Source organism: Cryptomeria japonica, unplaced genomic scaffold (assembly GCF_030272615.1).
Source record: "Cryptomeria japonica unplaced genomic scaffold, Sugi_1.0 HiC_scaffold_212, whole genome shotgun sequence".
Classification (NCBI taxonomy): Eukaryota; Viridiplantae; Streptophyta; class Pinopsida; order Cupressales; family Cupressaceae; genus Cryptomeria; species Cryptomeria japonica.
The window spans coordinates 1-15,000 of record NW_026729034.1 but is presented as its reverse complement, the minus strand read 5'-3'; the positions used below and the strand labels follow the sequence as shown (position 1 = coordinate 15,000).

Sequence of the window (15,000 nt, the reverse complement as noted above, 5' to 3'; positions counted from 1 at the left end):
CCACCTTGGTGTGCTCTGAGGTGCGCACCCGGGAGCGCTACGAAGTGTGCTCCAAGGTGCGGCGTGCACGTTGTCGGAGCCCGGTTTGCCCCGGGTGCGCACCTCGCCTGCACCTTGGCCGGGGTGGGCACCTTGGCTGGGTTTGCCCAGGGTGCGCTCCGAAGCGGGGTTACTGGAGCGCCCCCTCTTTTTTTGTCAGAGCGTTTGGTGGGGTTTCTCGCATTGGCTCTTCCCAGGCCCGGTTGTTGGGTGCGCTCCCACCCTGGCGCGCGCGAAGTTGGAAGTTGGGTTAATTGCCCGGGCGCGCACCTTCGCCAGGGTGGGCACCTTGGTGCGCACACCTTGGCTGGGCTGCGCACCAGGGCGGGCTCAAGATGGCACCAGCATTCCCTTTTTCTCACTATCTTTCAAAACGGAAATTTTAAAATCTCGTTTTTTTTTTGCCTTTTATGGAAATTAGTGAAGGCATCGCATCAAAGGTGCGCACCTCGCTGCCCACCTTGGTGTGCTCCGAGGTGCCCACCACGGTGCGCAACGCCGGTGCGAACCCGGGAGCGCCCCGATGTGTGCTCCAAGGTGCGGCGTGCACGAAGTCGGACCCCGGTTTGCCCCGGGTGCGCACCTCGCGTGCACCTTGGTGCGCACACCTTGGCTGGGTTGCGCGGCCTGGTGGGCACCATGGTGCGCACCAAGGAGCGCTCCGAAGTGTGCTCCAAGGTGCGGCGTGCACGAAGTCGGAGCCCGGTTTGCCCCGGGTACGCACCTTCGCCGGGGTGGGCACCTCGGCTGGGTTGCGCGCCCTGGTGCGCACCAAGGAGCGCTCCGAAGTGTGCTCCAAGGTGCGGCGTGCACGAAGTCGGAGCCCGGTTTGCCCCGGGTGCGCACCTCGCGTGCACCTTCGGCGGGGTTGCGCGCCCTGGTGGGCACCATGGTGCGCACCAAGGAGCGCTCCGAAGTGTGCTCCAAGGTGCGGCGTGCACGAAGTCGGAGCCCGGTTTGCCCCGGGTGCGCACCTCGCGTGCACCTTCGGCGGGGTTGCGCGCCCTGGTGGGCACCATGGTGCGCACCAAGGAGCGCTCCGAAGTGTGCTCCAAGGTGCGGCGTGCACGAAGTCGGAGCCCGGTTTGCCCCGGGTGCGCACCTCGCGTGCACCTTCGCCGCGGTGGGCACCATGGCATGCACGAAGTCGGAGCCCGGTTTGCCCCGGGTGCGCACCTCGCGTGCACCTTCGCCGGGGTGGGCACCTCGGCTGGGTTGCGCGCCCTGGTGCGCACCAAGGAGCGCTCCGAAGTGTGCTCCAAGGTGCGGCGTGCACGAAGTCGGAGCCCGGTTTGCCCCGGGTGCGCACCTCGCGTGCACCTTCGCCAGGGTGGGCACCTCGGTGCGCACACCTTCTCAATGTTTTCTTGCCTTTTCTGGAAATTGGTGAAGGCAGCGCATCAAAGGTGCGCACCTCGGTGTGCTCCGAGGTGCGAACCCGAGAGCGCTCCGAGGTGCCCACGAAGTCGAAAGTCGGGTTAATTGCATTGTTTTCCCCGGGTGCGCTCCGAGGTGCGCAACATCGGCGCGCACCAAGGAGGGCTCCGAAGTGTGCTCCAAGGTGCGCACGATGGCGTGCACCTCTGGTGCGCACGATTCGGAGCTCGGTTTGACCGGGGTGCGCACACCTTGGCTGGGTTGCGCACCTTTTGTGCGCTCCAAGGTGCGCACGAAGTCGGAGCTCGGTTTGCCCCGGGTGCGCACCTTCGCCAGGGTGCGCACCTTGATGCGCACGCCTTGGCTGGGCTGCGCACCTTGGTGGGCGCCATGGTGCGCACCTTTCGTGCGCTCCAAGGTGCGCACGAAGTCGGAGCTCGGTTTGCCCCGGGTGCGCACCTTGGTGGGCGCCATGGTGCACTCCGAGGTGCCCAAGATTGGTGCGCACCAAGGAGCGCTCCGAAGTGCGCTCCAAGGTGCGCGCGAAGTCGAAAGTTGGGTTAATTGTCCGGTTTGCCTCGGGTGCGCACCTTGCGTGCACCTTCGCCAGGGTGGGCGCCTTGGTGCGCACACCTTGGCTGGGCTGCGCACACCTTGGCACCCGCGTTTCCTTCATTTTAAATTTTTTTTTTTTACAATCTCTCAAGTGGGAAATTCTATAATCTCAACTTTTTTTGCCTTTTCAGGAAACTTTTGAATGGAGCGCATCATTGGTGCGCTCCGAAGTGTGCTCCAAAGCTCTCTCCAGCTGCGTGCACCTGCCCCGGCCGCGCACCCGGCCCCGCCCAGCTTCGCTCACCTGTCCCGGGCGTCTGGTGCGGAACCTTAGAGTAAGAAACATCACCGTGCACCTTGGCCAACGTGCGCGACTCGACCGAGCGCGCACTGGCCGAGGTGCACACCGATTTCACCTGGGTGCGCGCGCAGCACCTCGGGCGCACCGGGGTGCGCGCACAACGCCCGGGTTGCACCGTGGCCTGTGTGCTCGGGGCGCCTCGGGTGCGCGCTCGGTGTCGCCCCCGCGCGCGCGGTAGTGCGGGCAGCGCACCCCGGCCCGGCCCGGCCCCGACGAGAACGCAAACGGGCAAAAGGTTTATTCAAATAGCATTGCGATGCCCGGCGAAAAACTAAAAAAGGGTGCAACACCGGGACTTCCCGGGAGGTCACCCATCCCAGTACTACTTCGGCCCAAGCGCGCTTAACTGCGGAGTTCTGATGGGATCCGGTGCACTAACGCTGGTATGATCGCACCCGTTATGAGCTTGTCGCAGTGTTTACTTAGCAAACCGCGACCCACGTGCGAATCCACCCCGGCCACCCACCCCCGTCGAGGTGCACACCCTCCCTCGCGAAGTGCGCCCCGTTCGCCAAGTGTGAGCCCTGCCCGGGTGCGCGCACCTTGCTAGGGCGTCGGGTGTGCACCCGGCCCGGCCTACGTGCGTGCACCTGTAGGGGGCGTCGTGTGCGTGCAGTGTCCCGTCTGCAACGCGGTGCCCACACACCACCTCGGGCGCAACGACCTGCGCTCACATGTGGGCCGAGTGCACCTTGGTGCATGTTCGGGGCGCCTCGGGTGCACGCTCGATCTTGCCCCGGTGCACCAAGGCGCTCGGTTTGCCCCGGGTGCGCACTTGGTGCAAGGTGGGCACCCAAAATAGGGATCAAGCACCAAAACACAAGTTTCGGGATGCAAAATGGGACCCAAGGACCACAAATGCGTTCCAAGACCCATGATGGGTCCACGAGAACAAAAATGTGTTCCGAGACTTAATAAACAAATATTGGGTTTTAGGAGAAGAAACATGCTCTGATGCCCAAAACGAGAATCGACCCCGAAAAGGCCACAGGCCAAAAGTGGGATGCGAGACAAAAAAAAATGGGACCCGAGGACCAAAATTGGGTTCCCAGGTCGAAGACAGGGCAACCGGACAAGAAACGACCTCTAAGGCTCGAAATGAGTCCCGACGACTAAAACTTGACAAGAAGCACCCATCAGGCACCCAACTCGACACCCATGGGATGCCGACCCACCCGGGCTTCCACCTAGCACACCTTGGCACCCACCCACCCTCGCACCCAACCTCGCACCCAACTTAGCACCTTTGAACCCACATTGGCACTCACCCTGACCCTGGCACCTTGGAACCCACATTGGCACTCACCTTGACCCTGGCACCCACCTTTGCACTCACCTTGGGACCCACCCTGGCTCCCACCTCGGCACCCACCCAGACACCCACCTTGGTTCCTTGGCACCCACCTTGGATCCTTGGCACCCACCCCGACACCCACCTTGGCACGCAACTTGGCTACTTGCCACCCACCTTGGCTCCTTGACGCCCACCCCGACAACCACCCCGTGACCTACCCTGGCTAGGGTTGGTGCACACCCACCCTGGTGCCCACCTTGGCACCCACCCTATGACCCACCTTGGCACGCACCTTAGTACCCACCCCGTTACCCACCCTAGGACCCACCCCGTGACCCACCTTGGCCAGGGTGGGTGCCTTGGTGCGCACAACTTGCCTGGGCTGCACACCAGGGCGGGCTCAAGATGGCACCCGCGTTCCGTTTTTTTCACTATCTTTCAAAACGGAAATTTTAAAATCTCATTTTTTTCTTTTTTTTGCCTTTTCTGGAAATTAGTGAAGGCAGCGCATCAAAGGTGCGCAATGCTGGTGCGAACCCGGGAGCGCTCCGATGTGTGCTCCAAGGTGCGGCGTGCACGAAGTCCGAGCCCGGTTTGCCCCGGGTGCGCACCTCGCGTGCACCTTCGCCGGGGTGAGCACCTTGGCTGGGTTGCGCGCCCTGGTGCGTACCAAGGAGCGCTCTGAAGTGTGCTCCAAGGTGCGGCGTGCACGAAGTCGGAGCCCGGTTTGCCCCGGGTGTGCACCTCGGGTGCGCACCTCGCGTGCACCTTCGCTGCGGTGGGCACCTTGGCTGGGTTGCGCGCCTTGGTGGGCACCATGCAGTGCACGAAGTCGGAGCCCGGTTTGCCCCGGGCGCGCACCTCCGCCAGGGTGGGCACCTTGGTGCGCACAACTTGCCTGGGCTGCGCATCAGGAAGGGCTCAAGATGGCACCCGCGTTCCGTTTTTTTCACTATCTTTCAGAACGGAAATTTTAAAATATCGTTTTTTTTTGCCTTTTCTGGAAATTAGTGAAGGCAGCGCATCAAAGGTGCGCAACGCTGGTGCGAACCTGGGAGCGCTCCGATGTGTGCTCCAAGGTGCGGCGTGCACGAAGTCGGAGCCCGGTTTGCCTCGGGTGCGCCCTGGTGGGCACCATGGTGCGCACCAAGGAGCGCTCCGAAGTGTGCTCCAAGGTGCGGCCTGCACGAAGTCGGAGCCCGGTTTGCCCCGGGTGTGCACCTCGGGTGGGCACCTTGGTGCGCATGCCTTGCCTGGGCTGCGCACCAGGGCGGGCTCAAGATGGCACCCGCGTTCCTTTTTTTTCACTATCTTTCAAAACGGAAATTTTAAAATCTCATTTTTTTTTGCCTTTTTCTGGAAATTAGTGAAGGCAGCGCATCAAAGGTGCGCACCTCGCTGCCCACCACGGTGCGCAACGCCGGTGGGCACCCGGGAGTGCTTCGAAGTGTGCTCCAAGGTGCTGCGTGCACGTTGTCGGAGCCCGGTTTGCCCCGGGTGCGCACCTCGCGTGCACCTTCGTCGGGGTGGGCACCTTGGCTTGGTTTGCCCCGGCTGCGCTCCGAAGCGGGGTTATTGGAGCGCCGCCTCTTTTTTTGTCGGAGCGTTTGGTGGGGTTTCTCGCATTGGCTCTTCCGAGGCCCGGTTGCCACCCTGGCGCGCACGAAGTCGGAAGTAGGGTTAATTGCCCGGGTGCGCACCTTTGCCAGGGTGGCACCTTACCTGGGCTGCGCACCAGGGCGGGCTCAAGATGGCACGCGCGTTCCGTTTTTTTCACTATCTTTCAAAACGGAAATTTTAAAATCTCCTTTTTTTTTTGCCTTTTCTGGAAATTAGTGAAGGCAGCGCATCAAAGGTGCGCACCTCGCTGCCCACCTTGGTGTGCTCTGAGGTGCGCACCCGGGAGCGCTACGAAGTGTGCTCCAAGGTGCGGCGTGCACGTTGTCGGAGCCCGGTTTGCCCCGGGTGCGCACCTCGCCTGCACCTTGGCCGGGGTGGGCACCTTGGCTGGGTTTGCCCAGGGTGCGCTCCGAAGCGGGGTTACTGGAGCGCCCCCTCTTTTTTTGTCAGAGAGTTTGGTGGGGTTTCTCGCATTGGCTCTTCCCAGGCCCGGTTGTTGGGTGCGCTCCCACCCTGGCGCGCGCGAAGTTGGAAGTTGGGTTAATTGCCCGGGCGCACACCTTCGCCAGGGTGGGCACCTTGGTGCGCAAACCTTGGCTGGGCTGCGCACCAGGGCGGGCTCAAGATGGCACCAGCATTCCCTTTTTCTCACTATCTTTCAAAACGGAAATTTTAAAATCTCGTTTTTTTTTTGCCTTTTATGGAAATTAGTGAAGGCATCGCATCAAAGGTGCGCACCTCGCTGCCCACCTTGGTGTGCTCCGAGGTGCCCACCACGGTGCGCAACGCCGGTGCGAACCCGGGAGCGCCCCGATGTGTGCTCCAAGGTGCGGCGTGCACGAAGTCGGACCCCGGTTTGCCCCGGGTGCGCACCTCGCGTGCACCTTGGTGCGCACACCTTGGCTGGGTTGCGCGGCCTGGTGGGCACCATGGTGCGCACCAAGGAGCGCTCCGAAGTGTGCTCCAAGGTGCGGCGTGCACGAAGTCGGAGCCCGGTTTGCCCCGGGTGCGCACCTTCGCCGCGGTGGGCACCATGGCGTGCACGAAGTCGGAGCCCGGTTTGCCCCGGGTGCGCACCTCGCGTGCACCTTCGCCGGGGTGGGCACCTCGGCTGGGTTGCGCGCCCTGGTGCGCACCAAGGAGCGCTCTGAAGTGTGCTCCAAGGTGCGGCGTGCACGAAGTCGGAGCCCGGTTTGCCCCGGGTGTGCACCTCGGGTGCGCACCTCGCGTGCACCTTCGCTGCGGTGGGCACCTTGGCTGGGTTGCGCGCCTTGGTGGGCACCATGCAGTGCACGAAGTCGGAGCCCGGATTGCCCCGGGCGCGCACCTCCGCCAGGGTGGGCACCTTGGTGCGCACAACTTGCCTGGGCTGCGCACCAGGAAGGGCTCAAGATGGCACCCGCGTTCCGTTTTTTTCACTATCTTTCAGAACGGAAATTTTAAAATCTCGTTTTTTTTTGCCTTTTCTTGAAATTAGTGAAGGCAGCGCATCAAAGGTGCGCAACGCTGGTGCGAACCTGGGAGCGCTCCGATGTGTGCTCCAAGGTGCGGCGTGCACGAAGTCGGACCCCGGTTTGCCCCGGGTGCGCACCTCGCGTGCACCTTGGTGCGCACACCTTGGCTGGGTTGCGCGCCCTGGTGGGCACCATGGTGCGCACCAAGGAGCGCTCCGAAGTGTGCTCCAAGGTGCGGCGTGCACGAAGTCGGAGCCCGGTTTGCCCCGGGTGCGCACCTCGCGTGCACCTTCGCCGCGGTGGGCACCATGGCGTGCACGAAGTCGGAGCCCGGTTTGCCCCGGGTGCGCACCTCGCGTGCACCTTCGCCGGGGTGGGCACCTTGGTGTGCAGACCTTGGCTGGGTTGCGCGCCCTGGTGGGCACCATGGTGCGCACCAAGGAGCGCTCCGAAGTGTGCTCCAAGGTGCGGCCTGCACGAAGTCGGAGCCCGGTTTGCCCCGGGTGTGCACCTCGGGTGGGCACCTTGGTGCGCATGCCTTGCCTGGGCTGCGCACCAGGGCGGGCTCAAGATGGCACCCGCGTTCCTTTTTTTTCACTATCTTTCAAAACGGAAATTTTAAAATCTCATTTTTTTTTGCCTTTTTCTGGAAATTAGTGAAGGCAGCGCATCAAAGGTGCGCACCTCGCTGCCCACCACGGTGCGCAACGCCGGTGGGCACCCGGGAGTGCTTCGAAGTGTGCTCCAAGGTGCTGCGTGCACGTTGTCGGAGCCCGGTTTGCCCCGGGTGCGCACCTCGCGTGCACCTTCGTCGGGGTGGGCACCTTGGCTGGGTTTGCCCCGGCTGCGCTCCGAAGCGGGGTTATTGGAGCGCCGCCTCTTTTTTTGTCGGAGCGTTTGGTGGGGTTTCTCGCATTGGCTCTTCCGAGGCCCGGTTGCCACCCTGGCGCGCACGAAGTCGGAAGTAGGGTTAATTGCCCGGGTGCGCACCTTTGCCAGGGTGGGCACCTTACCTGGGCTGCGCACCAGGGCGGGCTCAAGATGGCACGCGCGTTCCGTTTTTTTCACTATCTTTCAAAACGGAAATTTTAAAATCTCCTTTTTTTTTTGCCTTTTCTGGAAATTAGTGAAGGCAGCGCATCAAAGGTGCGCACCTCGCTGCCCACCTTGGTGTGCTCTGAGGTGCGCACCCGGGAGCGCTACGAAGTGTGCTCCAAGGTGCGGCGTGCACGTTGTCGGAGCCCGGTTTGCCCCGGGTGCGCACCTCGCCTGCACCTTGGCCGGGGTGGGCACCTTGGCTGGGTTTGCCCAGGGTGCGCTCCGAAGCGGGGTTACTGGAGCGCCCCCTCTTTTTTTGTCAGAGCGTTTGGTGGGGTTTCTCGCATTGGCTCTTCCCAGGCCCGGTTGTTGGGTGCGCTCCCACCCTGGCGCGCGCGAAGTTGGAAGTTGGATTAATTGCCCGGGCGCGCACCTTCGCCAGGGTGGGCACCTTGGTGCGCACACCTTGGCTGGGCTGCGCACCAGGGCGGGCTCAAGATGGCACCAGCATTCCCTTTTTCTCACTATCTTTCAAAACGGAAATTTTAAAATCTCGTTTTTTTTTTGCCTTTTATGGAAATTAGTGAAGGCATCGCATCAAAGGTGCGCACCTCGCTGCCCACCTTGGTGTGCTCCGAGGTGCCCACCACGGTGCGCAACGCCGGTGCGAACCCGGGAGCGCCCCGATGTGTGCTCCAAGGTGCGGCGTGCACGAAGTCGGACCCCGGTTTGCCCCGGGTGCGCACCTCGCGTGCACCTTGGTGCGCACACCTTGGCTGGGTTGCGCGGCCTGGTGGGCACCATGGTGCGCACCAAGGAGCGCTCCGAAGTGTGCTCCAAGGTGCGGCGTGCACGAAGTCGGAGCCCGGTTTGCCCCGGGTACGCACCTCGCGTGCACCTTCGCCGGGGTGGGCACCTCGGCTGGGTTGCGCGCCCTGGTGCGCACCAAGGAGCGCTCCGAAGTGTGCTCCAAGGTGCGGCGTGCACGAAGTCGGAGCCCGGTTTGCCCCGGGTGCGCACCTTCGCCGCGGTGCGCACCATGGCGTGCACGAAGTCGGAGCCCGGTTTGCCCCGGGTGCGCACCTCGCGTGCACCTTCGGCGGGGTTGCGCGCCCTGGTGGGCACCATGGTGCGCACCAAGGAGCGCTCCGAAGTGTGCTCCAAGGTGCGGCGTGCACGAAGTCGGAGCCCGGTTTGCCCCGGGTGCGCACCTCGCGTGCACCTTCGGCGGGGTTGCGCGCCCTGGTGGGCACCATGGTGCGCACCAAGGAGCGCTCCGAAGTGTGCTCCAAGGTGCGGCGTGCACGAAGTCGGAGCCCGGTTTGCCCCGGGTGCGCACCTCGCGTGCACCTTCGCCGCGGTGGGCACCATGGCGTGCACGAAGTCGGAGCCCGGTTTGCCCCGGGTGCGCACCTCGCGTGCACCTTCGCCGGGGTGGGCACCTCGGCTGGGTTGCGCGCCCTGGTGCGCACCAAGGAGCGCTCCGAAGTGTGCTCCAAGGTGCGGCGTGCACGAAGTCGGAGCCCGGTTTGCCCCGGGTGCGCACCTCGCGTGCACCTTCGCCAGGGTGGGCACCTCGGTGCGCACACCTTCTCAATGTTTTCTTGCCTTTTCTGGAAATTGGTGAAGGCAGCGCATCAAAGGTGCGCACCTCGGTGTGCTCCGAGGTGCGAACCCGAGAGCGCTCCGAGGTGCCCACGAAGTCGAAAGTCGGGTTAATTGCATTGTTTTCCCCGGGTGCGCTCCGAGGTGCGCAACATCGGCGCGCACCAAGGAGGGCTCCGAAGTGTGCTCCAAGGTGCGCACGATGGCGTGCACCTCTGGTGCGCACGATTCGGAGCTCGGTTTGACCGGGGTGCGCACACCTTGGCTGGGTTGCGCACCTTTTGTGCGCTCCAAGGTGCGCACGAAGTCGGAGCTCGGTTTGCCCCGGGTGCGCACCTTCGCCAGGGTGCGCACCTTGATGCGCACGCCTTGGCTGGGCTGCGCACCTTGGTGGGCGCCATGGTGCGCACCTTTCGTGCGCTCCAAGGTGCGCACGAAGTCGGAGCTCGGTTTGCCCCGGGTGCGCACCTTGGTGGGCGCCATGGTGCACTCCGAGGTGCCCAAGATTGGTGCGCACCAAGGAGCGCTCCGAAGTGCGCTCCAAGGTGCGCGCGAAGTCGAAAGTTGGGTTAATTGTCCGGTTTGCCTCGGGTGCGCACCTTGCGTGCACCTTCGCCAGGGTGGGCGCCTTGGTGCGCACACCTTGGCTGGGCTGCGCACACCTTGGCACCCGCGTTTCCTTCATTTTAAATTTTTTTTTTTTACAATCTCTCAAGTGGGAAATTCTATAATCTCAACTTTTTTTGCCTTTTCAGGAAACTTTTGAATGGAGCGCATCATTGGTGCGCTCCGAAGTGTGCTCCAAAGCTCTCTCCAGCTGCGTGCACCTGCCCCGGCCGCGCACCCGGCCCCGCCCAGCTTCGCTCACCTGTCCCGGGCGTCTGGTGCGGAACCTTAGAGTAAGAAACATCACCGTGCACCTTGGCCAACGTGCGCGACTCGACCGAGCGCGCACTGGCCGAGGTGCACACCGATTTCACCTGGGTGCGCGCGCAGCACCTCGGGCGCACCGGGGTGCGCGCACAACGCCCGGGTTGCACCGTGGCCTGTGTGCTCGGGGCGCCTCGGGTGCGCGCTCGGTGTCGCCCCCGCGCGCGCGGTAGTGCGGGCAGCGCACCCCGGCCCGGCCCGGCCCCGACGAGAACGCAAACGGGCAAAAGGTTTATTCAAATAGCATTGCGACGCCCGGCGAAAAACTAAAAAAGGGTGCAACACCGGGACTTCCCGGGAGGTCACCCATCCCAGTACTACTCCGGCCCAAGCGCGCTTAACTGCGGAGTTCTGATGGGATCCGGTGCACTAATGCTGGTATGATCGCACCCGTTATGAGCTTGTCGCAGTGTGTACTTAGCAAACCGCGACCCACGTGCGAATCCACCCCGGCCACCCACCCCCGTCGAGGTGCACACCCTCCCTCGCGAAGTGCGCCCCGTTCGCCAAGTGTGAGCCCTGCCCGGGTGCGCGCACCTTGCTAGGGCGTCGGGTGTGCACCCGGCCCGGCCTACGTGCGTGCACCTGGAGGGGGCGTCGTGTGCGTGCAGTGTCCCGTCTGCAACGCGGTGCCCACACACCACCTCGGGCGCAACGACCTGCGCTCACATGTGGGCCGAGTGCACCTTGGTGCATGTTCGGGGCGCCTCGGGTGCACGCTCGATCTTGCCCCGGTGCACCAAGGCGCTCGGTTTGCCCCGGGTGCGCACTTGGTGCAAGGTGGGCACCCAAAATAGGGATCAAGCACCAAAACACAAGTTTCGGGATGCAAAATGGGACCCAAGGACCACAAATGCGTTCCAAGACCCATGATGGGTCCACGAGAACAAAAATGTGTTCCGAGACTTAATAAACAAATATTGGGTTTTAGGAGAAGAAACATGCTCTGATGCCCAAAACGAGAATCGACCCCGAAAAGGCCACAGGCCAAAAGTGGGATGCGAGACAAAAAAAAATGGGACCCGAGGACCAAAATTGGGTTCCCAGGTCGAAGACAGGGCAACCGGACAAGAAACGACCTCTAAGGCTCGAAATGAGTCCCGACGACTAAAACTTGACAAGAAGCACCCATCAGGCACCCAACTCGACACCCATGGGATGCCGACCCACCCGGGCTTCCACCTAGCACACCTTGGCACCCACCCACCCTCGCACCCAACCTCGCACCCAACTTAGCACCTTTGAACCCACATTGGCACTCACCCTGACCCTGGCACCTTGGAACCCACATTGGCACTCACCTTGACCCTGGCACCCACCTTTGCACTCACCTTGGGACCCACCCTGGCTCCCACCTCGGCACCCACCCAGACACCCACCTTGGTTCCTTGGCACCCACCTTGGATCCTTGGCACCCACCCCGACACCCACCTTGGCACGCAACTTGGCTACTTGCCACCCACCTTGGCTCCTTGACGCCCACCCCGACAACCACCCCGTGACCTACCCTGGCTAGGGTTGGTGCACACCCACCCTGGTGCCCACCTTGGCACCCACCCTATGACCCACCTTGGCACGCACCTTAGTACCCACCCCGTTACCCACCCTAGGACCCACCCCGTGACCCACCTTGGCCAGGGTGGGTGCACCCACCCTGGTGCCCACCTTGGCACCCACCCATCCTAGCACCCAGCCTGTGACCGGGCTTGGAACCCAACCTTGCACCCGCACCCGTCTTGGCCAGTGTGGGTGCGCACCCATCCTGGCACCCACGTTGTGACACACCCTTTAACCCACGCACCCTAGCACCCACGTTGGCACCCACCTTGGAACCCAACCTAGCAACTTGGCACCCACCCCGTGACCCACCTTGGCATCCACCATAGCAGTCGCCGACTTGGCACCCACCTCGGCACCCACCTTGACACTTGTGGACCCACCTTGCCACTCACCCTAGCATCGACCCATCCTAGCACCCACCCTGGCACCTTTGCACCCTAGCACTCACCCATCCTAGCACCTAACCTGTGACCCACCTTGACACTCACCCTCGCACCCACCTTGGAACCCAACCTAGCACCCACCCACCCTGACACCAACCCTAGCACCTACCCACCCTTGCACCCACCCTGTGACCCATCTTGGCACCCACCCATCCTACCACTCAACCTATCACCCACCTTCTCACCCACCTTGGCATCCACCTTAGCACCCACCCACACTGGCACCTTGGCACCCACCTCGGGCAAGGTGGGTGCACACCCACCCTGGCACCCAATTTAGAACCCACCGAGCATGTTACCCACCTTGGCACCCACATTGCAGCCCACCCTAGTACCCACCCTATGACCCACATTGGCATCCACACCCTAGCACCCAGGCACCTCGACACCCGCCTTGACACCCACCCTAGCACTGAACCTGTGACCCACCTTGGAACTCACCCTAGAACCCACCCACCCTGTGAACCACCTTGGCATCCACCTTAGCACCCACCCACCTTGGCACCCACTCTAGCACTCACCCATCCTAACACCCAACTTGTTACCCACCTTGGCACCCGCCCTCGCGTCCACCTTGAAACCCACCCTAGCACCCACCCACGCAGGAGCCCACCTTGGCACCCAACCTAACACCCACGCATCCTGGCACCCAACTTGTGACCCACCTTGGAACCCACCCTAGTACCCACCTTTGAACCCACTATATCACCAACCCACCTTGGCACCCACCCTATGACCCTCTTTGGAATCCACCCTAGCACGCACCCACCCTGGCACCCACCATGGAGCGCACCCTAGCACCCACCCACCTCGGCACGCACCTCAACACCCACCTTGGTGTGCGCACTGCGCCAACCTCTCAAAGACCCTATGTGGTGCGCTCCAAAGTGTACACCTTTGGTGCGCTCCAAGGTGCGCACCTTTGGTGCACACCGAGGTGCACACCAAAGTGTGCACCGAGGTGAGCACCAAAGTGCACTCCAGGGTGCACACCAAGGCGTGCACCTTTGGTGCGGTCAATGCAAACGAATTCGGAAGTTGGGGTCGATGTCCTAATCGCTGCTGCAGACTACACGTATGAGAATCGGACAAATAGCTTTATATAGGGGAGGTGTTGCGTTTGATGGGTCGACTCCCCTGGTTGTGTGCACTGCACCAACTTCAAAGACCCTGTCTTGTTTAAGAAGTCAAAAGTTGGGGTGGATGTCCTAATCATTGCTGCAGTCTACGCATGTATGAGAATCAGACAAATAGCTTATATAGGGGAGGTGTTGCATTCGGTGGGTTGACTCCCCTGGTTGTGCGCACTGCGCCAACCTCAAAGACCCCGCATAGCAGAAGAAGTCGGAAGTCGGATTTTGGTGAGCACCAAGGCGTGCACCTTTGGTGCGGTCAACGCAGACGAATTCAGAAGTTGGGGTGGATGTCCTAATCGTTGTTGCAGGCTACACATGTATGAGAATCAGACAAATAGCTTATATAGGGGAGGTGTTGGGTTTGATGGGTCAACTCCCTTGGTTGTGCGCATTACGCCAACCTCAAAGACCTTGTTTTCGTTAAGAAGTCAAAAGTTGGGGTCAATGTCCTAATGGCTCCTGCAGGCTACACATGTATGAGAATCGGACAAATAGCTTATATAGGGGAGGTGTTGGGTTTGATGGGTCGACTCCCCTGGTTGTGCGCATTACGTCAACCTCAAAGACCTTGTTTTCGTTAAGAAGTCAAAAGTTGGGGTCGATGTCCTAATTGCTCCTGTAGACTACACATGTATGAGAATCAGACAAATAGCTTATATAGGGGAGGTGTTGGGTTTGATGGGTTGACTCCCCTAGTTGTTCGCATTACACCAACCTCAAAGACCTTGTTTTCGTTTAGAAGCCGAAAGTTGGGGTCGATGTCCTAATTGCTCCTGCAGGCTACGCATGTATGAGAATCAGACAAATAGCTTATATAGGGGAGGTGTTGGGTTTGATGGGTCGACTCCCCTGGTTGTGCGCATTGCGCCAACCTCAAAGACCCTGCATTGCGGATGAAGTCGAAAGTCAGAGTTTGGTGTGCTACAAGGTGTGGTCGAAGGTGCTCACCTAGGTGTGCACCTTTGGAGCACAGGAAAAGTGCCCTCCAAAAGTGCGCACCTTTGGAGTGCACAAAAGTGCCCTCCAAAAGTGCGCACCTTTGGAGCGCAGAAAAGTGCCCTCCAAAAAGTGCCCTCCAAAAGTGCGCACCTTTGGAGCGCAGAAAAGTGCCCTCCAAAAAGTGCCCTCCAAAAGTGCGCACCTTTGGAGCGCAGAAAAGTGCCCTCCAAAAAGTGCCCTCCAAAAGTGCGCACCTTTGGAGCGCAGAAAAGTGCCCTCCAAAAAGTGCCCTCCAAAAGTGCGCACCTTTGGAGCGCAGAAAAGTGCCCTCCAAAAAGTGCCCTCCAAAAGTGCGCACCTTTGGAGCGCAGAAAAGTGCCCTCCAAAAAGTGCCCTCCAAAAGTGCGCACCTTTGGAGCGCAGAAAAGTGCCCTCCAAAAAGTGCCCTCCAAAAGTGCGCACCTTTGGAGCGCAGAAAAGTGCCCTCCAAAAAGTGCCCTCCAAAAGTGCGCACCTTTGGAGCGCAGAAAAGTGCCCTCCAAAAAGTGCCCTCCAAAAGTGCGCACCTTTGGAGCGCAGAAAAGTGCCCTCCAAAAAGTGCCCTCCAAAAGTGCGCACCTTTGGAGCGCAGAAAAGTGCCCTCCAAAAG

At 61.4% G+C, this 15,000-nt stretch overlaps 2 non-coding genes across 2 annotated transcripts; both read right to left on the bottom strand.

Annotated features, from left to right (window-relative positions):
- Positions 1 to 2,610: 2,610 nt before the first annotated feature.
- On the bottom strand, positions 2,611 to 2,729 carry LOC131868671 (5S ribosomal RNA). Its single transcript, XR_009367118.1, has one exon. It is a non-coding gene; the product is annotated as a 5S ribosomal RNA (ribosomal RNA).
- A 7,817-nt stretch (positions 2,730 to 10,546) lies between these two features.
- LOC131868665 (5S ribosomal RNA) lies at positions 10,547 to 10,665 on the bottom strand. The gene has a single exon (XR_009367112.1). It is a non-coding gene; the product is annotated as a 5S ribosomal RNA (ribosomal RNA).
- Between the last annotated feature and the right edge of the window lie 4,335 nt (positions 10,666 to 15,000).